Genomic DNA, 24,249 nt, shown 5'->3' with positions numbered 1-24,249 from the left:
GTAGATGCTTAACTAATGCCTCCTGACTGGTTGAATGACTGGATACCTAGAATCACACACATGAATGATACAACTCAAAAACAACACCTCAGGTTCTGGCAATACAGGAATAAAAATTAAACAAGTCACTTCATCTTTGAAGGCCCCTAGTTTTCTCATCTGTAAATTATGGAGCTGGGGTAGATGGTCTTATTCCAATGCACCAATGGCTAGTGATCTCTTCAATGACCATGGACCACTGATATCTATGCTCTTCAACACATACACTTCAAGGGGGTTCATCCAACTAGCGAGAGGCCTTCCTTGAGTTCTCTAAACATTTCACAAATGGAGCCCAGAGACTTTTCATTATATCCTTGACTTTTCCTACATGGCTCACCCATTCATCTTTTTTCCAGTCAAACACTTTTGTAACAACATGCAACAAATTAATTATTACTATCATAGGTAGAGATTTAAATACAAAGTATATGATACATCTTTACTCTTTTCCTCACAAGTGAGAAATATCAAGGTCCAATCATTACAAATTTAGTGGTAATTTAGTTCCGAAGTGATTCTCTTACATACTCCCCACAGTTCCATGAAATTGCTCTCTCAACAAGAGATTATTATAATAATGCTATCAATAGGGCTTACCCTATCTTAAGGGTATCTTCGGTATCTAGGCAGCACAGGGGATAGGGGACCAGAGCTAAAGTAGGAAAACTCATTTTCAAAAGTTCAAATCTGCCTTCAGACACTAACTGGCTGTTTGACCCTGGCCCAATCACTTAACTCTGTTTACCTCAGTTTCTTCAGCTGTAAAATGAGTTGGAGAAGGAAATGACAAACCACTCAAATTTCTTTGCCATAAAAATCCCCAAAGGGGTCAAGAAGAGTAGGACATAACTAAAAAATGAGTCAACAGCAATCATAGAAATTAACATTTTTGGCAACTCCAACTTGCAAAGTGGTTTTGTGTCTTAAATATCACTATTCCTTGAACAATTCATCAAAACAGTAAAGTTTTTAACAAAGTTACCTTGATTTCAAAACTTTCTTATACTTAGAGGGTATTTTTCTTCCCCTCCCTTGGAATATTTTTTTGTCTGCCTCTCAATCTGTGATCTGATAATCCTTGGGAGTCAGGCAAAAATAGAAATGGCTGTCCCCATTTTAAAAATGAAGCAGACAAGTCAACAGAAGAAAGGGACAACAGACTTGGGTTTTTTGAGTCTCTCAGACTTTTTCTGTGCTCATCTTCTTACTATAGTGTTATACACGCCTTGTGTCTTTTACATTTTCCTCCTTCCTCCTCCAAGAAAAAACTGGTCTCATAAGAGTGACCAACGTTTTGCCATTTTTAGAAAGAGAGGAAAAAAGAATGCCACGTTAGCTGATGAGTCGTGCTGCCTTGTAGGTCAGTTGTCTCATTTAGTTTGTTTTCTGGTCATTCACTTGGCTAATATTATGTACATGTGAAAAGTGCAAGGGTCATGAAAGTTGCCATCACATGTTGCACTGATCTCTGGAGGACTAGTCTTCTTTCCATATTCATCACAAGCCCAAGGACTAATGCTTCCTACTCTATAATCATTGACTTGTCGAAGTCATTTCTATGGAACTGAGCAACAAAATTCAGACTCCAAGTAAAAGATCGAAGATAATCACATAATGGAAAACGGCTATGATTTTGAACTGGGTCAGAGTGGTAGACTAGAAAAAATAGTAGTCATGGAGTTGTGGGTTCAAATTCCATCTCTGGCCCCCCTAATGTTTAACTTGTGTGATTCTGGACAAGTGAGTAACTTTTCTTCATCTTCAGTTGGAGATAATAATGTGCTATGTAGTACCTATGTCATAGGATTGTCAAATTTAGTCTCCAAATGAAAAGGGATATCATCATACACATAATAAAAGAAAAAGGAGTGAATATCAATGGTGTCAAACTCCACTAGAAAGGGATCCCTGTTGAACATATAGAAAGCTACAAGTTAACATTATCTATGTTGCATCGTACTTTTATATTGTTCAACAGTTCCCATTTACATTTATAAGTATATAAGTATACTGAGGCTGACGCCTCTGTTGCATGATCCTGTGAATGTCTATACATGCCTGAAAAGATGCTCTACAAATCTGAAAATAGCATGTAAATATTTAAATCCCTAAAGCCTACCAGAAATGAAACTGGAAGGGATGTCAGGAGCATCAGGTCCAATTTTTCATTTTATGGAGGAAACTGAGGGGAGTAAGTTTTCCAAGATCACACAGCTAACAAGTATCTTTAGAATATTGGATCACATGAGAGGATGCTTGGCTTGTGCCAGTCAGTCAACTTCAACTCTTTTTGACCCCTTGAAACATAATGTCCATGGAATTTCCCTGGTAAAAATACAGGGGTGGTTTGCCATTTCCCAATTCAAGCTGATGTTGCTGTTGTTGATGATGATGATGATGATGATGATGATGATGATGATGATGATGATCCTTCATGCATGAAGAGAACCAATGACATCAGGTAGAATTATCCAGTTACTAAATGTCTGAAGCCTCATTTGAACTTAGGTCTTCCTTGACTCCAGATCCAGTGCTCCACCCACTAAGTCACCTAGCTGTCTCATCCATGCCTGGCATAGACTACATAATCTAAGTGCTTATTTTTAAAAAGAGAGCTGAGATTTAAACTTAGATCCTCTGACTGCCAAACCTTCCACTATACCAATCTTGTTCAAATGTGAGAGAAAAAAAGATAAAATATCTCAAATGTAGAAACAAAACCCAACTGATCTGAAAGTCAAAGTTGGCAAATGTTTACAGGGAGGAGGGGAAGAAAATAGGGAGGAGAAGAGGAAAAGACACAGTGATGAAAATAAGACTTTGCAGGTGGGATATTTTGTAATATAGAGGTGGGAACCATACGGGACAAGGTTCAGACCAGGGACACTTTCGGTTAATAGAAATCAAAAAGTTGTTTGAAGAAGTAAAATAGGGGCTGCTAGGTGGCGCAGTGGATAAAGCACTGACTTTGGAGTCAGGAGTACCTGGGTTCAAATCCGGTCTCAGACACTTAATAATTACCTAGCTGTGTGGCCTTGGGCAAGCCACTTAACCCCATTTGCCTTGCAAAAATCTAAAAAAACAAACAAACAAAAAAAGAAGTAAAATAGCCACATAGTTAATTCTGTTGGCTATTAATGAAGGAAAATGATCCTTAGCCAAAAACCATTCCCGGCCTTCTCACCTGGAAGGTTCGATAAATGTTGCTGGCTCTGGAGCTGGACAGACTAGTCTGAGGAGAGGCCTGGCCATGCCAAGGAAAGGGAAACAAATGGCTGGCAACAGAGGGGGTAGCAATATGAGAGACAACCCTAATTCCACCTGTTCCCTGGGGAAGAACAGGAGAGCTCACTGGAAAACAGACAAGAGCCAGTGCCTTCCCCGTCTCCCATAATCCTCTGAGACATGCCCTCCTCAAACCTGCAGGTAGGAAGAACAAGTGGGCAGCTGTTAAAAACTCAGTGATGCTATAACTTCTGTTTGGGCATGTGGAGGGTGGGGCATCAGGCAGGCAAACAGAGAGTCTCTGTCAGGATTCTCTGCAAGGATACATCAGGTTTGCTTCCAAGTGCTCTACCCGGTGAACACCAAAGAACAGAAGACAGATGTCCTCCTCCATCCCCGTGGGTCTGATCTGAGTTATTAATGGTCAAGTGCATTGAGAGGCAGGCTCCACTGCATTCTGGGCTCCATCAGGTAACTAGGAACTTCCCTGCCAACTCCAGAGACCAAATGATGTCAGTTCTCACCAACAAGCCCGTGGTAGCCAAGAGATTAGCAAAGGTCTGAAAAAGGCAGTTGTGATTCTAACATGCAGTGGCAAGATGCTATCACCAGAGCTGGGGGAGGTGGGCGAACAGACAGGATACTACAGAAGAAGGGCAGAGGGAGAAGGGAGGGTATGGATAGGAAATGGACCAGTGATTCCATTGGTATAGGAAGAGGAAACTCTTTCAATCAATGCAGATAAACACTTACCCTGGTCTTTCTAGTCTTAGAGCATTAAGGGTCAAGAAACTTCTCTGGGCTTATCTGTCCAGTATGTGCCCAAGGAAGGCCTTGAACCTTAATTCACCTGACCTGAAGATCAGCTCTCATCAACTATGCAACTGCATTACTTGAATTCAGCAGCAGAAGAAAAAAAGAATCTGGCAAAGGGGAAAACACAGAAGGAAGAATTATAAGAGAAAAATCCCAAACCAGAAATTTGGATCAAATATGTCACAGGATCCACTCAATAAAATGGAGGCCTTCCTCACTTCTCCCTGACATCTCTAGGGTGAACCCTATGGCAAAGTTATGGGAAGAGGTGAACAAGAGGTGGGTTGGGATGAGATTATTCCATAAGGGAACCTCCAAATGGAGTGTGTCACAGATCCAAGGAACTCTGAGGAAGAAGCAAAGAAAGAATTCAACAATTCAGTAGTATGTTTTCTTCAAAGTACTTTATTTCTTTGAATAGCTTCCTCTTGCCCTTTTTATCTTTGTGAATAATAAGAATATAAATGATGAAGTATCTATAGAGTGGCTATAGGAACCAAGATTAGTACTCTGAATTTTGTTAAGGTTTACCCTCAGAGATAAATTGGCATTCCCTCTGATGCTTGTCCTGGATAATTATGGTGTCCACCAGCCAGGAAATCACAGGGAAGAAATTTCATGAGGATCCCACCCTTTCCCCACTTTTCCTGTCTTAGCAGTACCCAACCCCAGCAGCTTTCACTGCAGGACATGGCACCCAGGGGGGCCATTCAAGGGCTTGGAAAATTTCTACCAATTACACAAAGCAGACGTAATCTCCCATTGCTCAACCAGCTTGGATTGGGGTTTTAGCATCAGGAATGCTGATGCAGCAAATGCAGAAGGCTCAGAGAGAGAGGTCACCAGCAGAGAAGAACACTGTTTGGGATCAAGCCTTTTGGGTTCCCCAGCTATGGGATGGAACTCATACTTTGAGCTCCAGGTCTACTTTGAACTTTATTCTGCAGAGTTCATATTCCCATAAATGCTGAAATTCTGAAAGGATTCAATCCCATGGTATCATAGACTTATAGACCTAGGAGTCAGAAGGGAGTTTATAAGTCCCAGAATCCCATTTTATAAATGAAGAAACTGAAAACCAAAAAGTTTCAGTGGCGTGCCTAATGCCACACATACAAGAAAAATGGAAGAGTTGGAACCCACATTTTCAGACTCCAAACTCCACACTCTTTCCACTACATTATACACCTGCTTTACTCTCTCAGTGGGATATAACTTGAACCAGAATTCTTTCCACAGTCAAATTTTTTCTCTACTTAAGATGAGGGTCTTTGATTGGTTTCTAGTCAAAGAGATTCATTTCCATTAAAATCAGTAGGATATATGGTTCCTTCCAACTATTCCATACCAACACCCTCTTTTTTTTTAAGTCAAGTGGTCTCTCCTATGGCTTTAATCTTGGGAATCATTGTCCTTTCTTGCGAGCCCAATCTATATTAAGCCCAGGCTCCTTCCCACCTTACCAGTCACCTGGTTTAGGTTATCTCTATCAGCTCTCTGGGTCCATAGAGGGGGTAAGGGCTCTCTTCTGCCAGGGTCCAAGTCAAGATCCACCCAGTTACAACAAAAAGATATCAGTCAAGGGCAGCTAAGTGGTACAGCGGATAGAGCACCGGCCCTGGAGTCGGGAAGACCCAAGTTCAAATCCAACCTCAGACACTTAATCATTACCTATCTGTGTGACCTTTGGCAAGTCACTTAACTTCATTGCCTTGCAAAAGCTAAAGAAATCAGTCAGAAAGATGGAGTTTTATGGAAAGAGACAGAAATAAGATCAAGTTCATCACCTTTGACCTACCTTCTTCACAGTCAATTTAACTGCTGACTTGGCCAAAGATTTGTTGGTTTCTACTCATAGAATTGCTGTGACTAATCTGAGCATTTGAGCTTCTAATCTCAAAAAACACCTCTACCCCTACCCCACTCCTCTCCCTCTTTCATAGGAAAAGATCATTTTTCATCATCATTCCTTTAGAATCATGGGTGGTCAATGAACTGATTAGAGTTCCTAAGTCTTCCAGAATTTTCATTTATTATAATAGTGATGCTCCAGTATAAATTGTGCTCCTGATTCTTCTCACTTCACTCTGCATGAATCTATACAAGTCTTCCTAGGCCTCTCTGAAACTATCTCTTTATTTTTTATAACACAATAATATTCCATCTCATTGACACTCTTGGTTTAGCCATTTTCCCACTTAATGGGAACTCCTAACTTTCTAGTTCTCTGCAATGTCATAAAGAGATATTATCAAAAATTTTTGTACCTCTGGGGTCAGGAAGACCCAAGGTCAAAACTGGCCTTAGATACCTACTGGTTGGGTCCCTGAGAAAATCACTTAACCTCATCTGTCTGTTTCCTCATCTATAAAACAGGGATGATGATAATAATAGCCCCTATTACCCAAAGTTGTTGTGAAGATCAAATGAGATAATATTTGTAAAGTGATTTTTAAACCTCAAAGCATTATATAAATAAAGTAATTATATACATTATATATATATATATATATATATATATATAAATATATATACACATATCTTTACATACATATATACATACAAATATGAAACAGTAACAATGACTTTCTTCTCCCTGGGAAAGTGGAAAAAAAAGAACAAATTAGCTCCACTAACCTGAATTTTTTCTTGGGGGGGGGGGTGGCATATGGACTGTTTACCAGGATGTTGGACCTCAATTCATTTGGTATCACAAATTGCTACCACTTCAGCCTGCTTTGCTTTGGATGGCCTACACAGGTCCTTTGGGACATTTAGAAGAAAAAACAATAAGAACAACAATCCAAAAACCTCTTCCAAATCTTGTTGTCTGATTAATACTCATGGCCCTGCTTCTCCTAGCAAGAAAACAGTCACTGACTGGGAAATTGTACCTGCTCCCCCATTTATACATGCCCCCATATTTCTTCTTCAAATCTTTACTAAATTAACAGAGAAAAGCCCCAAGCAATAGGGTGACTCACAATGCTTTTGCCAAACCTCATGATAATCTCCCTCCAATCAGAGGACCATTCCCACGGATGATCCTGTTTCTACTTCTCTATAGCAAAAACTTCTTCCAACTCATCTTGTTTTGGTGTGAGAGCCATTTTACTTAGAACACCGTATTACTCTTTAACTAGATAGAAATCAACATTTTATAAACTGATTTTTCTGACTGAAATGATTTCATTTTTCATAAGAATTCAGACCATGTTCTTCCACATTCACAACACAACAAATCAAAAGTCACTCAGAGATTTCCTTCTCACAATATGTTGAGTTAAAAGAATATTAAAAATTCAAGGGCATCTCTGGAATCCCGTGGTATTCCCTATGTCTCTGAACAAGGTGTTACAAAAAGTATAAAAAGTGGTGAGTTGTTCCTTGGATGTCTTCAAGCTGAGGCTAAATGGGTGACCACTGGTTGGGAATTTTGACAAGAAAAGTTTGGCCTTAGGAACAGCAAAGTGGTGCAGGCCTAGAAGACTTCTTAGGTCTTATTGTTCCTGTTGTTCCGAGATCTGTGCATGTCCCAATAAACTTCCATACCCATTATGAATCTGCTTGTCCAAAGATTTTTGCTACAACAAAGTCAAGACTTGTCCTTCTACTCAGCAACCTAAAAGAAGACTTGACATGAAGTGTCTTGGAAATTAAACTTGTCCCAACCTTGTGCACTCTGAAACAATAGTCAACAAGGAACATTCGCTGAAATACTGCCCCAAGATGAAAAGTATAACACCTAGAAAAGCTTAATACTCACATCTGGTTGTCTACGACACTGGGAAGATGGATTTGTAATCTGAAAGGATTAGAGAGGACATGCAATCTTGTCATTTCTCAGATGAAGAAACTGAGGCTCAAAGAAGGTAAGCAACCTGACCAAGATATTATGGGTAGTGAGTGTCAGCAAAATTTGAACCTAAGTCTTCCAATTCTTGAATTCATCAGATTTTCTACTGCTCCACTTCAGTTTTAGCTTTTGCCAAAACTTTTATTATAGAACCACAGATATAGGGCTGAAAGAACCCTCAAAGGCCATGGGAAATTAAGTGCTTTGTCCAAAATCACCCAGGTAGTAAGCAACATAACTTTATTTTTCCCCCATTGAGAAACAAGAGACAAAATAAACCCCAATCCAAACCAAAACCCTGTGGGTAATATTCCCCACTCATCTAAAGGAGGGCTCATTCAGTTCAGATTTAAATTGGGCAGAACTTCCATAAACATTCTACAAAGCAACCCAAAGCTTCATTGCCACATGTCTCCCATACAGTAAGTGGCCAATAAATGCTTGCTGGCTAATGACTGACCTTGGAGGGAAAGGGATGCTAGATTCCTCAAAGCTAGGAGAGTGGAACATTAGCTCTGGCTAGTCTTACAATACTGGGAAGGTTTGATAGCAACAGTCATAGGGAGAAAATCTGGATCTGGGTTTGAGGCCCAACCAAGTTTGGTGGGGAAACACAAAGGATGGATAGATACCCTAGAATGAACTGGTTTTTAGCCAGAGTAACTCATAAAACCATCAGATGAGGTATAGAGGTGTGATAGTTTGCAACAATGGAGGGAACACCCAATCCTGCAGCTTTTTTTTGTAATATCTCTGGCATGTGGCACTGAGTCTCATATATAACAAAGGCCTAATTCAACCAATCAACAAACATTTATTAGACACCTACTATACACCATTGAATTGATGCTAGTAGTCACCACAAGTAGGTCCAAAGATCCCAGAACCACCACAGGCAACAACCCTTTAATCTCCTTGACAAGAAGCATGATAGCCAAGACTAACACCAGATTAGATTACCAAATCATTTCCAAATTAGCTTGGTTTGAGATACAGCCAAGTCTGGTCATCCCTGAGGCATTTTTAGGTGACACTTGAAAGAAATAAACAGATGTGAAATGAAACAGACCTGCTGATATTTTTATAGTGATATATTTTCAGCATTAACAAGAAGCAAACCATCTCCATTTCCCCCATTTTGATCTTCCATGCATAGTGTCTGACATATGACATTCAGAAGTGATGGTGGTGCTTGTGGGATGGAGAGAAGCTTGACTACATCAACCCACTCAGTTTTTAAAAGAGGAAAAATGAGGCCCAGTGAGATTAAGCAACTGACCCAAGATGATATGGTTATTGAATGGGAGGGCTAAGACTTCAATCCAATAAGTCCTGTTCTCTTGCCTCAGGAGAAGCCAGAAAAGAAGGTTAAGGTTAACCAATACACAAAGAAGGGATACCATTTTAAAAGGGGTCCAAGGATTGGCTTATAAGAAATGTCCAAGAGTATAAAATGCCAAGGAGAATAGAAAACTAATGGGCAATGCTTCTACAGAAAGGAAAAGCTCAACTCCCCAGGCATCTGGAAGCCTTCTTGTTTCTATAAAAGCTTTATAACAATGGCTTATGCATGCATTACACATGTTCTTACAGATGGTCTTCCCCTACAGCCACATTGCTAAAGGTATAGATAACAGAAGATCACTCTATGCTTGTTATATATGGGTCTTTTTTTCCCTTTAAAGAACATTTGACAAATGAAAATGCAGCCTTGAATGCTCTTTAATGCATCCATTAAAACTAGAGGATTCCTAGCGAAGACATGAGGAAATATGGCTCCTCTCTTAGAATAGAGAGGAAGACTGAACAGTAGGGCAGCCAGGTGGTACAGTGGGTAGAGCACCAGCCCTGGAGTCAGGAGGTCTGGAGTCCAAATCCAGAATCAGACACTTACTACTAATTACCTAGCTGTGTGACCTTGGGCAAGTGACTTAATCCCACCGGCTTGCAAAAACCTTAAAAAAAAAAAGACTGAATGGTATATACACTGCAAGGCAAGATTTCTAGGTTAGATTGATTTACGTGTGTTTATCACAAGAAAAGGTTTAATCCAGAGGAAAGGGTTGAAAAAAAATGGCTTTGATAGAAAGCCAAAGGATATAATATATAGATAGATAGATAGATAGATAAATTTATTTCTTTTTTTTTTTTTAAGGTTTTTGCAAGGCAAGTGGGGTTAAGTGGCTTGCCCAAGGCCACACAGCTAGGTAATTATTAAGTGTCTGAGACCGGATTTGAAACCAGGTACTCCTGACTCCAAGGTCAGTGCTTTATCCACTGCGCCACCTAGCCGCCCCTATAAATTTATTTCTTAAAAGAAAACTATGGGATTATAGAGTGAAGACAACAATGGAGGGATTAAAAAGGGCTATCAATATCTCCTCGGGGGCGTGTTTGCCACTGCCACAAATAGATTCTATGGATGAGCCAAGCGAAAGGGAGATTTGCTATTGATGGGAAGTGCTTCCAAATGTTTTTATTTGCAAACAACATGTACTAATTGCATGTTTCAGTCTTTTCCTGGCTATGTTTCTGATTTTCACTCTAAATTTTGCCACCATGACTCAGCTGCCTTCTTAGCCTGGAACTTCCTCTCTGCCATGTTAGTCCCATTCTTCCATTGGTGAGTTCCTCCAGGATCCTCCACTCTGCAGATGGGCTCAGATCAACCACACTTCACTTACTTCCAGACCTCATGATCCTTCATGTCTCCAGAGGGATACCTTTCCAAACTCACTCTCTCTCTCTCTCTCTCTCTCTCTCTTTCCCCCATGGTTTTCAACTCCCTTTTATGAACTGACTTCCTCCATAGAAAATAAGCTTATTGAGGGCAGGACTTTTTGTTTATATTTGTATTCTCAGCACTTAGCACGTAGTAAGGATTTAATAACTGTTTTTTAAATCCTGCATGATACTCTAGGACTCTTTGGAATTATCCAAAAACAGCTAGGTGGCATTGTGGATAGAGCACCTGCCTGCAGGAAAACCTGAGTTCAAATACAGCCTCAGACCCTTAATAATTGCCTAGCTGTGTGACCGTGGGCAAGACACTTAACCCCATTGCCTTGCAAAAGAAAACAGAAAAAAATAACAGGCTACTTTTCTTCATTCCCACCACCATCACCAGAAGTGGAAAAGTAATTGCTCAGCAAAGTTATTGAGGGGATTCCTGGAGAGATAAGTTATACAAGATGACCTCTGATGGTCTTTGAAAGCCTTGCCAGAGAAATTTATGCCAAAAGGAAAGAGATAAGAGTGATCATTTGGATAAGAACAAAGTGGAGAACACTTGAAGTCTTGATATTCAGCTACATGATGAGTCCAGTGATTTAGTCTATCATTCAGGTCTCCTTGGGCAGATATTAATTTGAACTAAAGAGTTGGGCCTATAATCTAAGATGACAAAGAAGAGAGAGGACTCCATCTTACTTGGGAAACTATATGGTGCTTTCAATGACTCCACCCCACCCCCCAAGTTGCTTGCTGCCATTATTAGTTTTAAGTTCTAATAATCTCCTATTTATGCACAAAAGAACAATCATGCTGTTGGATAACTCAAAATTTTTTATGACAGAAAACAATGATGCACACTGGATGGACATTGATGATAACTAACCTATGACCAATAAACAAGGACATGGAATAGCTACTAAAACCACCCTCTCCTCCTCCTTTTGCTCCTCATCCCATCCATGTGGCTATTGAAGTTTGCAAAGGACCATGCTTACAATAAATCTTCCTCTAAGACATATAAGTCAACATGAAGGCTATATGAGTGAAGAAAGCAATACAGTTAGTCAAAATAAGGAGAATGACTGGGAAACTGATGGAGGGCCTGAGTACCATATATACAAAGACCTCTACAATCTTGAATAGATCATAGATAAAGTATTAGAGAGGGCTTCAGAGACCAGAGTTCAGCTTGGCCAACACTTAGGGGAGGAACTATTTTTGTTTGTTTTGTCTTTGGATCTCTGGTTCCTGTTAAGTTCTTTGAATTTTTTGGATTCAATTTCTTAAGAGCAGAGGGTCTTTTTTATGTGTTAAGAATTTTATTTCTTTCTTCGGTGGCTAATACAGAGCCTGGCATATAAAAGGAGCTTGGTTGCTTTGCTAAACTATAACAACTTCCATGTATGTTGATAATGACATTTTATCCTTCATTCCCCAAGAGGACTATGACCTCAGGGAGGTGATGTCATGACGAATTGAATTGAAGTGGGGGGGGGGTGGCTATGCTAAGTCCCCAGCCTCACTTTCTCCTCCAGAGCCCTCTGGGTCCAGTGGCCAGATAGGAATCAGGATGACTGGAGATGGCCCTAGATGGAAGGTAATCAGGGTGAAATGACTTGTCCAAGGTCACACAACTAGTAAGTGGCAAGTATCTGAGGCAGGATTTGAACTCCCCATCTCCTGACTCCAAGGTCAGTGCTCTATCCACTGCACCACCAAGCTGTCCCTCCATTTATATAACCCTTTAGGGTATGCCCAAGTGCATCATTTGTGAATTATCATTTGATCCTCACAATAATTTTGAGAAGGGTTAACACCAGTATTACTCTCCCATTTTTCAGAGACCGAGGCTCTGTGCAAGGTCAAAGGGCTTGGACACAACACAGCAGGGACTCACCAGTATTACTCTCCCATTTTACAGGGGAAACTGAGGGTCTGTGCAAGGTCAAAGGGCTTGGACATAACATAGCTGGGACTGGATGCTTGTCCTGGTCTAGACCAGAAATCACAAACCCAGGAGGTGTTCTAAGCCAATGAAATGAAGTAGCCGCCAAATCACCAAGATCACCTAGGCTGAAGAGAGTGTTGCTTTCTAAGCACGTCTTGTACTTTCTTTCCAGAACCTCCAGTCCTGAGCTGCTCCTTCCTGAGTAACACTGAAGAACCATCTCCACTCATACCAAGATGCAGGATGGAGACTATTTGACAGCAAGCAAAAGAACATTAACAGCTTCAATTCAGATGTTCCCATTTTTTCAAAAAAAAAAAATGGCAACAAGAAAACCCAAGATGTGCATTTTCTCTGGCCCCAGAGAGTTCGTTATTTTTTAACAAGTTGGTCTCCAGGCTTGAATTCCTCCCCAAGTCCCAGAGATGGAAATAGGCTGCTAGCTGGAGAAGGAAGACAGTCCCCATTCTCTATCAGATGTGGCTTCTGAAGCCTGGCCAGAAATCCAGGTAGTGAAATACTGATCACATTGACATCAGACAGAGAAGATGCACTCTGAGACCTTCTTATCGACATTCTCCAAGCACTGACCTTATTAAGGGCCCCCATCTGGCCAAAAGAAGACCTTCCATGGTTCTCAGCCCAATTCATGCAGAGTTGTTCGAACGGTCCAAAACCTTATATCCACTGGCAGACACCCATTTTAAATCATGATACACAAGTCAGACATATGGCTGTGTATATTTAATGTGCCTTAAAAATAAGCTAGGGATATTTCAACCAGCAAGTCTTTCATGGAGATAAAAAGAATGCAATTTCAAGAAAACTCCCAGGTGAAGCCTACATAGATGCACAGTCTAAAAGTCTCTGGATAATGCTCTCTACATTTTTGTTCCTCAGTCATGTCCAAGTCTTCATGACCCCTCCAGGGGGTTTTCTTGGCAAGGAACCTGGAGGGGTTCACCATTTCCCTTTCCAGATAGATAATGGAGGTAAACAGGGTTAAGTGACTTGCCCAGGATCTCCCAGTTTAGCGTCTGGGGCTAGATTTGAACTCATAAAGACAAAAGTCGCTGATCCAAACCCAATACTCTATTCACTGTGTCACTTAGCTGCCCCATTTCTATACATGCACATAAATAAAATTTGATCCTCCAAACAACCTTGTAAAATAAGGTGATTTAATTGTACATATCAGGAAACTAAGTCTGAGAGAAGTTCAGCAGCCTGTTCAGGATAACACAGCTTGGAAGCATCTGAGACAAGATTCAAATGGTGGTGGTCCTAAATCTGAAGAACAGAGATAGGAATACCAAGTTCTCATTCTCCCCATGTTGCCCCTGATCCCCCAGATTCTGAGCACTAGAAAAACAGTGAGTCTAGAAGCTGCAGATCCAAAACTATTTGATGGGGGCAAAGGGAAGCCACCACCACCACCCCCCACTATAGCTAAAGGTCAGGGAGGAAATAAGGCTTTCTATAGCACCTACTACAGAACCTAAGCCAAGTACTTTACAACTGTTATCTGACTTGATGATCCTTACAACACCCCTAAGAATTAGGTGTGCTATTTACAGTCAAAGAAACTGAGGCAAGCAGAGGTTAAATGACTTGCCCAGGGTCACACAGCTAGGAGGTTTCTGAAGTCAAATAGGAACCACAATCTTCCTAACCCTAGATCCTATCCTCTGGGTCACCCAATTGCCTCTAATTCTGGTGGTTTTTCAATAACGTGACAACTTTTTTCTGAGAAATGGGACCAGCCAAGTCTGGGGCCCTAGCCAAGACAGACCTGACTGATCTCAGCAATGCTCTGGATACCCCTTGGCCCCAGAGACTATGCATCATCCCCCCCCCCAAGGACTCAGGGTTTAGGGGCCAGATCCTCTGACTCACAAGATGATTCAGGCTGCTGAACCAAGGCAGCCCACCCACCCTCTTAAGAGATTTTTGACCCTTTTGAGCTAATAAAAAAAAACTGGGGTTCCTAAAGACATGCATGGAAAGCACCCACACAAGGAGTTGAGGGGAAACAAATCTAATCTCTGCCTCCTCGAAAGACATTAGACTCATTTAGATGAAGTAAAATCTGTCAAGGTAAGGAAATTTCACAACATCCCTGATAAACCTGCTTCAGCAGAAAACACATGCACATATACACACAGAGAATCATAATCCCAATTAATAGGAAAAGGGAAAAGAAAAATTGGAGGATAAAACTGTTGAGAAAATATTTTTTTAAAAAAAACTAGTTTAAGGTTGTCAGCCTTTAAAAAACCCTAGTTTAAACTGATAAAAAAAAAAAAACCTCTTAAATATGGATGCAGTGGGGAAAGCGAAGTGGTACAGTGGATACAGCATTGGTCCTGGAGTCAGGAAGACCTGAGTTCAAATCCAACCTATCTAGCTGTGTGACCGTAACCCCATTCCTTTGCCAAAAAAAATATATACAGGGGTGGGGGGTGGGGGTAAACTAGGTTATACAGTAGATAGAGCACTGACCCTGGAGTCAAGAGGACCTGAATTCAAATTCAGCCTCAAATACTTAACACTCAAATACTTAACCCTGAGGAAGTCATTTAACATGGACTGCCTCAAAAAAATATCTACATACATACACACACTCACACAAACATAAGAAAAGAGGATGGGGTATCTGTCTCATCTGTGGCATCCTGTCTGCTCCTGGCATCCCCTCTAAAAGATAATCTTATACCCACTTGCTACAATTTGCCAAATAATTTCTTTTTAGAAAAGCAACTTCTCCTGGGATCATTTCTATCTCAAATCCATAGACTCTACAATAAAAGGAATGAAATCATCATAAATAATAAAAGATGGGAACAAGATGAATAATACTGCCAAGTGATACTTTAAATGATACATTAAGGTTTCTAAAATGCTTTACATAAATTTTCTTCAGTTGAGCATTAAAAAAGCGAAGCACTCTGCACCAGAGATACTTTATAAAACAAGTTCTGAAGGTGCTATAGTCCCATTTTGTAGATGAGGAAACTGAGTTTCAGCCATAGCTACACTGACAGGAAGGAGCAGAGATTGGGTTTGGATCCACATCTCCCAGACTGGGAGATTTCACATCAAATTCATCAAAAATCAACCATCTAAACATTCTGTCAATATGTTTATAGAAAAATAATAACTAAGGTCTATAGGACACTTTGCAGTTTGCATAGAGTTGACAGATATCCCATCTGATCCTCATGATCCTGGCAGACAGAGGCCATTATTGTCCTTACTCTACAAATGAAGAAACTGAGACAAATAATCTTTAAGTGACTTGCATAAAGTGAGTAAATGTCTGAATCTGGATTTGAATTCAGATCTTCCCAACTCTGAGTGCAGCACTCTATTGACCTCACTGACTCATAGATTTAGAGCAGACCCTAAGTTCTCCACCTGCAAACCCAAAAACCTTGTCCCAACACTATTAGGCAAACTCTGAAGCTGAAAGTTATGGGATTTTATTATTATTATTATTATTATTAAGAGAAATACAGAACATTGAGGCAGCTGTCATCTTGAGTAGCTCTCATTTATAATTACATGCTTACAATTGCAGTTTATAATTACATGGTAATTGTCCTCTATTGTACCATGGTCCTGCAGTCCATATAGGGAGAGACAACCTGGCTGGGATCTTGTCTAGGGACAGGATTCCCCTCACTGTACAAAAGATAAGACATGTTTCCCGTTGGAATAACATGAGGGTGGTGAGGTTCAAGCAATGGTCTTCCAAAACTCAATCCAATCCTCCTGGAGATAGAAAGCCCAAGGTCTGGGCTTCCAGGAGAGTTCTCAGCTAGCCAGACTCTCCAGCCTGGAGAGGGGCTCCTCTACATTCCACCGGCACACTCCACAGAACTGTTATCACTGGTAATCCATTCTAAAGCAAACTGTACATTGCTGGCATACCACAAGCATTACTGGTGAATCAGCTGAGCTGCTTCATCCCCATGGGTTCAGGATATCACTCTCCCAGACTTTCCCTTCATTCCCATCAGTCTTGATTAGAGTGGACAGCCTGATTGGGGAAAAGGGCTCTGGACTAGATTCCGGGGTCAGCGGTCTAGTCTGGGCCCTGGAATAGTGGCAGCAACAGTGGAATAAGAGAGTTGAACCCCTGGTTGGCACTCCTGGCTTCCTTCAAGGCTCTGTCCCTTCTATAGAAAGCATTCCCAGACCCCTCACTGGTTACTGCGACACCTCAAGGTACCCAGTAGCTATTTCACAGACATAAAGACTTAGGACAAGGATGTATTTCTAAATTTCCCATTATGCTGAATGGATCATAATTTAAACTGGCAGGGACCTTAGATGGCATGGAGTCCAAGCCTTCACATTATACATGAGAAAATGGGAGTTCCTGATACTTCCATGACTTATCCAAGCTTATTTAGGGAATAAGTAGCAGAAATTAACTTGAACCCGGATCCACTGGCTACAAATCCATTATTATTATTATCATAGCATTAATTAATTCAATATTAATGTGATTCTATATGATGTAGAACCATCAACTCAGGTTCTAGTTTTATCACTATAATGTCAACTTTTTTTATATTTTGTTACTGTTGTTCAGTTGTGTCAGACATACCCAAATCTTCATGATCCCATTTGGGGATTTTCTTGGTCAAGATACTAGAGTGGTTGGCCATTTTCTTCACCAACTCATTTGATAAAAGAGGAAACTGAAGCAAAATGAAGTGACTTATCCAGGATCACACAATTAGTTAAGTGTCTGAGGCTAAATTTGAACTCAAAAAAGGTGACTCTCTCTCTAAGTCCAAGTCAGGCACTCTATCCACTGTGCTATCTAGCTGCACTTTTACATTTACTAGAATCCAAAAAGACAAGTTCCTTGGAAATGGGTGGATGGTCAGAAAAATTTTAATTTGATGTCCTTCATTATCAGAGAATTACAAATTTTAGGAACATTAAGGATATGATTTCTCTGTTATCACATTCAACTGAGATCAAATGTAAAGACTAACAGAATGCCTTCTGTGGGGGGGGGGAAGCAAGAATGGGGGGGAAATTGTAAAACTCAAAATAAATAAAATCCTTCTTAAAAAAATTTAGAACAAAATAAGAAGACGGGGGACTTTAAAAATTCATACAAACTTTGTTCAATACCCAGATTTCAGTGATTTTCCATTTTCACAGATTTTTAAACTCATTGGGACATTCCTGGTTATTAAGTCTAACTTATTCTCTTTAGAATTAAGGAGAATAAATAAGATAAAGAAGTCACATGCTCAAAGTTAGAGATATAGAACCAGGTTAAGAATGCTGGTCCCTAGTCTGGAGAATTGCACAGACTTTGAGGCAGGCAGTAGTCTTGAGTTAAGGCAGGACATTAGCCTAGGGGGTGGGGGTGGGGGTAAGGGGTGATTGGGTGCTGAGTCACCCTCACTTTCAATCTGATAGTTTCCCATTTTAATTAATAGGAATCTGTTAACTAGCAAATAAGTTCAGTTTCTAAGCAGCTAAATGGTGCCAGCACTCTTTAAATCTGCACCCTGAGGCAAAGCCCCAGTTGCCCCACCCTAATTTCAACCCTGCTCAGATCTCCAAGTACAACATTAGCTACCTGCAGTATAAGCAGGTGTGCCATAGCCTTCCCATCTAAGGCGGATTAATGAACTGTAAGGACCTCATTTCAAGGCATTTACTACAAATAAAGTAGGTTCATGGCATTGAAATTGAGAACAACATTTCAGTAGGGCTTTTAGGATTTACATTTAATCTAAAGGGAAAGAAAGGGAGCAGTTGATGCATTATCCAACTGCTCAAGTTATTAAAGTCAATCCTGAGAAAATTTTACTATCTAGTCTCCCAATGTTAATTTTCCTCATATGTAAAATGGATGGGTTAGATTAGATGGTCTTTGAAGTCTCTTCCAGCAAGAGATCTGTGATTCTAGAATTTGTCTTAACATATGTAAAATTGGTTTATTGAATACACATATAAATGCACCTCCATATGGACACAGTAACTATCTTTTTTTTTGAAAGGTGAGATTTTCCATTAGATAAATGTGGTTGCAAAGGCAGCACACTACCCATGGTAAAGAGATGTCAGAACATTTTTACATACAACCCAGTGAAGGGATCCTTTACATTCTCATTGGCGCATATAATCATCTCTGGCATTTCCAACTGCCTGTGTAATGGATGCCAGAAGATCCCAAAGCCAACAATATCATAGTTTCACGGTAAGGTCAAGTTAACATTTTTTTCAGTGAAAAAAAAAATCACAGCCTATGGCAAATGGGACCTTATAAACTATAACAAAGTTAGCTTGCTTTTTTGGTGGGTTTTTTTTTAAATGCAATTTCCTTAAGAAAGAACAAAAATAATGCTCAGGAGAAATGGATCTTTCGGCATCACAAATAACTATAAACACTGATTTGAGAAAATTTAGCTAGCAGAGAGGTAATCTGTTCAGGAATAAAAAGAAGGAATATGGTGGGGGGGATTAAATGCTATGAAAGTTATACTATTTAGAAATTCATATCAATGTCACACAGTTGAGAGTCTGTTTAAGGAGGAAACTCCCCAGAATACCTCCCTGCCCCTGGATCCTCAGGATAAGCAGCTACGATTTCAGACATTTTCAAACTGTTGGATATTTGTATCATTTGTGCAACTTGTGAAAGTTGCTTAAATCATTGAAGGATTAAGAGAATGAATTCCTGGGGGTTCCACAGTCAGGATTTGAACACAGGTCTTCCATATTCTAAGGTCTGCTCTCTACTTCATTCTACAAAAATGGAACAATCTTGGGCGGCTAGGTGGAGACTAGGTGGCGACTAGGTGGCACAGAGGATAGAGTCAGGAGTACCTGAGCTCAAATCCGGTCTCAGACACTTAACAATTACCTAGCTGTGTGGCCTTGGGCAAGCCACTTAACACCATTTGCCTTGCAAAAACCTAAAAAATAAATAAATAAAAGTAACAATCTGTGCCGTTGAAGAGCTGGTGGTCTTATCAATAGCTTATACTTTAGTGGGATACTGATGAAGAGGCAGTATAGCTCAATGGATAGAGAGTGCCACCTCTGTCACATCATGGCTGTGTCAACCCGGATAAATTCTGTTCTGTCAGTGTCCCAGACTTTATTGTTATTGTTCAATAGTGTCTGATACTTTGTGATTCCCACACTCCAGGTCCTTATCCTCCACTATCTCTCAAAGTCTGTCAAAATGGATATTCATTGCTTCCATGACACTATCCATCCATCTCATCATTTGCCATCAATCTTTACCAACATCAAAGGAAGTGCTGATCCACTTTGGTAGAGGGTTAAGTGAGTATGATCTGGGAAATCCCCATCTCTTTGAAATCAGAAATCTGCCTGGCAACTGCACACACACACACACACACACACACACACACACTAAACTATACAACCAAATGCTTCTAATAGCTGACATCTGGATCATATAACTTACTCACTAAAGATATTATAAGCCACCTTTTCTAAATGGAGGAAACTGAGGCTACCATCAGACCAAGATTTGAATCTAGGTTTCTTGTAACGGAGTGGATAAAGTGTTAGATTCAAATCTTCCCTCACATATTAGCCAAATGACCTTGGACAAGTCACTGAACCTCATGAGGCTTCTGCAGATCTATCAATAAAATGATAATATAACAATAATAGCTACCTCACAAAGAGGGTGTGAGAATCACAAATATATACAATATCCTCCAAACCTCTGAGAGCCATATAAATACAGCTATTATTTTTACACCACCTTGATTTTCCTTTCTTGAGGGGAAATTTTATGGAAGGACAAAAAGCAATCACCAGGATCCTGAAAACCCGAAGAAGAGCTTAGGGGAATGATGGGGAGAGAGGAGAGTAGCTAATGAGAGCTAAACTTGGAATCCGGAAGCCATGAGTTGGAATCTCAACTCAGAAATAACTAGTGGTAGCTTGTATGATCTTGGAAAAGTCACTTAACTTCCTGTGCCTCAGTTTTCTCTTCTACAAAATGAGGTGGTTGGACTAGATGGTCTCTAAGGTCACTTCTAGCTCTAAACCCATGAAATAATGGAAGAAACGTGTCCAAAAGTGGGTAGCCAATGCTACAGCAAAGAAAGGCAGAGGGCAAGGATGGAGATAGTTTTGCTTACTTGAGACCTAATCAAAAAAGCAGGGGAATAAAAGGGCAAGCCTTGAAATAAATTTTCTGAGATCATTAGAAAATGGGAAGGAAGGGGTTAGAAAGACAAGGCATTTAAAGTGAGACTCACAAAGGATTTGCTTTGAGATATTGTCATATTTTTCAATGTTGTTTTTTTAACCACATAGATAACTAGGACCAAAAACCCTGTGTGTCAAACTGTCTGAAGAGTGTTCTGTTTGCTGAATATGCTCATTCTGAACTTCATCTAGGAGAGTCATTTCAGTTCCTGTATAGTTGGCAAAACCCACAAAGTCACCTGGGAAAATAGGTAACCACACTACCTACAAAATAAATACTGAAGGAATCCACGATCGTGCCGCTCTCTTAAGTATTAAAAAAAAAAAGTCTAAGATTTGTTTGGGGATTTGTGGGCTTGGGGATTTTTCATGTCATCCACACAATTCTAGAATGTAAGCTAGAAAGAATCTTCCTGCTCACCTAAGCTAGTTAGTTCATCCTTTGGAAGATGAGGAAATAAGACTCATGAAGGTAAAGTGACTATTTTTAAGTCAACAGAGGCAGTGCTGTCCAATGAGCAGAGAGCTGAATTTTTGGGTTTGATGATATGGATCTGAGTGCCAGTTTTCCCACTGCCCATCTGTTATGACATTGGTCAAATCAATTCAAATCTATAAAATGAGAAAGATGGATTTGATGCCTATAGTTCTTTCCGGTCCTTCATCCACAATCCATGCTAAACAAAGAAGTATGGTATCGAGGAAAGACCACAAGGCAAAGAACTTGGATTCAAATCTTACCTGATGCTCACTTACCTCTATCATCTTGGACAAGTCCCTTCATCTCTATGGGTCTGTTTCCTGATCCATAAAATGAGGGAATGGCACCAGATGGCCTAGGTCTAGTTTGACACAGGACCCAGAAGGCTCTCAATTTAATGATCCTATGGTCTAAGGGGCAGAACTCAAACCCAGTCCCTTGACAATGCACCACATTCTCCACATTCTCTCCATGGTACCATTCAATCACACCAGCCTCCAGTACCAGTCAGGGGCTCCCTTGACTGTCTACTGGGTAGATTCTTGAGAGAATCCAGCACCAAAGGAAAGCTCATCTTTTCTCACAACTACCACATCTGAATTAACCATTTTAGATATTAACCATAAAAAAAAATGCTAAATCTCAAGCTTTTATATTCTACCCAAGGGAATCTAAATGGATTTCCATCTCAGGACCAGTGAATACACAAGGAAGAATAACTGAACTAATTGCTTACTAGCCTAAACAGAGCAGAATTAGCAGTGTTAATTTGGTCCTGTCCTACCCCCTAGCCCCTAAAACATAATGAGCTAAATCTTGGATTTGGACCGGCCAATAGTTTGGATGAGCAGCTGTCATTCATATAGATGACATAATCTACAAACCAATTGCATGGGATGTTGAGAAGGGCTCCACATGGAGGTTATCAGGAAACATGGGAGGGTGACCTCAATTAAGTTACTAAGTACCCCTGGGGTTCTCCACCTGCAACTGTTGTGAGCTTAGTAACGCCACCCTCCCACCCCCCAATCTACATAAAAGGTGGTGGAAGAGGCAAAAATATAGGTCAGTGAGATCTGAAGAGGTAGAGAACCAGACCCTGGGTCAGGAAGACTCAAGTTCAAATCCAGTCCAGACACTAACTAGCTGTGTGACCCTGGGCAAGTCACTTCACCCTACCTGCTTCAGTTTCCTCATCTGCAAAATGAGCCAGGGAAGGAAATGGCAAACCACACCAGTGTCTTTGTCAAGGAAACCCCAAATTGGGTTACAAAGAGTCAAACACAGATAAAGGAAAGGGATGCCAGAGCACTTGTTAGTGATGCCTTAGAGAGGGTTCCCAGTCAGGGTGGGTTGGACTATCTGCTCTGTGCTTCTGGCTACATCTCTAGGCCATGGCTTACTCCTTTGTAGAGAGCTTTAGTGGGATGAATTCTCTGGTTCCTTCCAGCCCAAACATTCCATGAGTCATTGAAATTCCTTACTCCTCTTCATTATCCATCTGATTCCTTTATTCTACTAACTTCTGACATTCAATCAATAAGCATTTGCTAAACACCTACAATGTCCCAGATCCCGGACAAGGGCCTGGGGTTAGAAAGCCAAAAATAAAATAATCTTTGTCCTAAAGAAGATTCTCTTCTACTGGGGAGGGGGAAAGACGTGTACATATATCATGTATAACTTTCTATCTCGCTTCTCTGTTTCAGAACCTGGCGAAGATCCATCTCTAGGCTTAGGGTTATTACAAGATTCAGAAAGCTCTCTTTTATCTTGTTCTGGAATTATGTTTTACTCTCCTGGAATGGGTTTTCCTCTTCCCTGAGGCAGTTTCCCCCACCCTAAAGTCTCCACCAGAATTATTCATCTCAATTACAACTAATAAGCTAAGAGAACAACTAGGAATAAGGATCTTCAAACTTCCCTACTCTTCCTTTCTTAGGATTTAAAGTTAGAAAGGTCCTTCCTCGTCCTCTTTGGCAGGTATCAGAAGTCCACAGAGATGAAGTAACTAGTTCAAGGTCAAACAGGTCCTAAGGGATGGATGGCATTCCCATTAGGTCCTCCAATTTCAAAGCCAGCAGCTCTCAATTCTTCCCTTATTTACTTAGATATTAACCAAGGGTCATCATTCCTTCAGTTTTAGCCTTTCTTTCGCACTAGGCTACTCTCAACCTTGTCCAGTTGAAGTTGCGGAAATAATGGACAAAAAAAAAATCTCACCTGCACCGAGAAGGAAGGTTTCTACTCAGAAACCAAATAGACTGCAGATGACTCTGCTAAGTCTTTCCTAGGGTCCATAATGATTTCCCAAGAATAGATTTCTCCCATCCCCTTTCACAATGGGGTCCCGATTCCCACTGCTAGCCCCCCAATAGGACACAGCCAGCCAGGACATGGAGCTGCACCAATGTCACGCTTTTGCTTGTGGTGTGCCAGCAAAGGAGGCAGAGGCTGTTCCTCTGACTCAGAATCATCCTTTTGCCTTAATGAGGCAGCTCTGCCAACTCTGTTGCCTGCAGGAAGATGGCACAAACATTAGCTTTACAAGTGACATCTAAGTCTTTCCAACAGACAGCTTCATTCTAAACGACCTATCCATCACCACCAACAAACCAAAAAATACATCCTAAGAAGTGACCCAGGGAAACTTCAGAACTAGCTCTGGAAACATCTTCCTTTTGGCAACCCCCAGGGACGGGCAGCAGTCATGAACCTGAAACATTCCAGAATTGGGAGAGAGATCCTCTGGAGGCTTCTGTCCCCAGAACATCAGTGAAAACCAAAACAAAGTAACTCAGCAACTAGCAAAGTGAGGGCAGATCCGGAGCTAAAGCCTCCAGGCCAGATAGCTCAACCAGAGAGTGCACCTTTCCCTCTTAACCTTATCATCTCCAGACGGTTGCATTCAGTCCA

General features: G+C 40.7%; 1 protein-coding gene across 17 annotated transcripts in view; it reads right to left on the bottom strand.

Moving 5' to 3' along the window:
* Nucleotides 1-24,249, bottom strand: part of MAGI1 (membrane associated guanylate kinase, WW and PDZ domain containing 1) — a 682,760-nt gene that overhangs the window by 657,187 nt on the left and 1,324 nt on the right. The gene's annotated exons all lie outside the window — the stretch shown is intronic.

The sequence above is a fragment of the Macrotis lagotis genome, chromosome 8, assembly GCF_037893015.1.
Source record: "Macrotis lagotis isolate mMagLag1 chromosome 8, bilby.v1.9.chrom.fasta, whole genome shotgun sequence".
Lineage (NCBI taxonomy): Eukaryota > Metazoa > Chordata > Mammalia > Peramelemorphia > Peramelidae > Macrotis > Macrotis lagotis.
The sequence above is the reverse complement of the archived record's forward strand: the minus strand, read 5'-3'. Positions and strand labels throughout refer to the sequence as shown.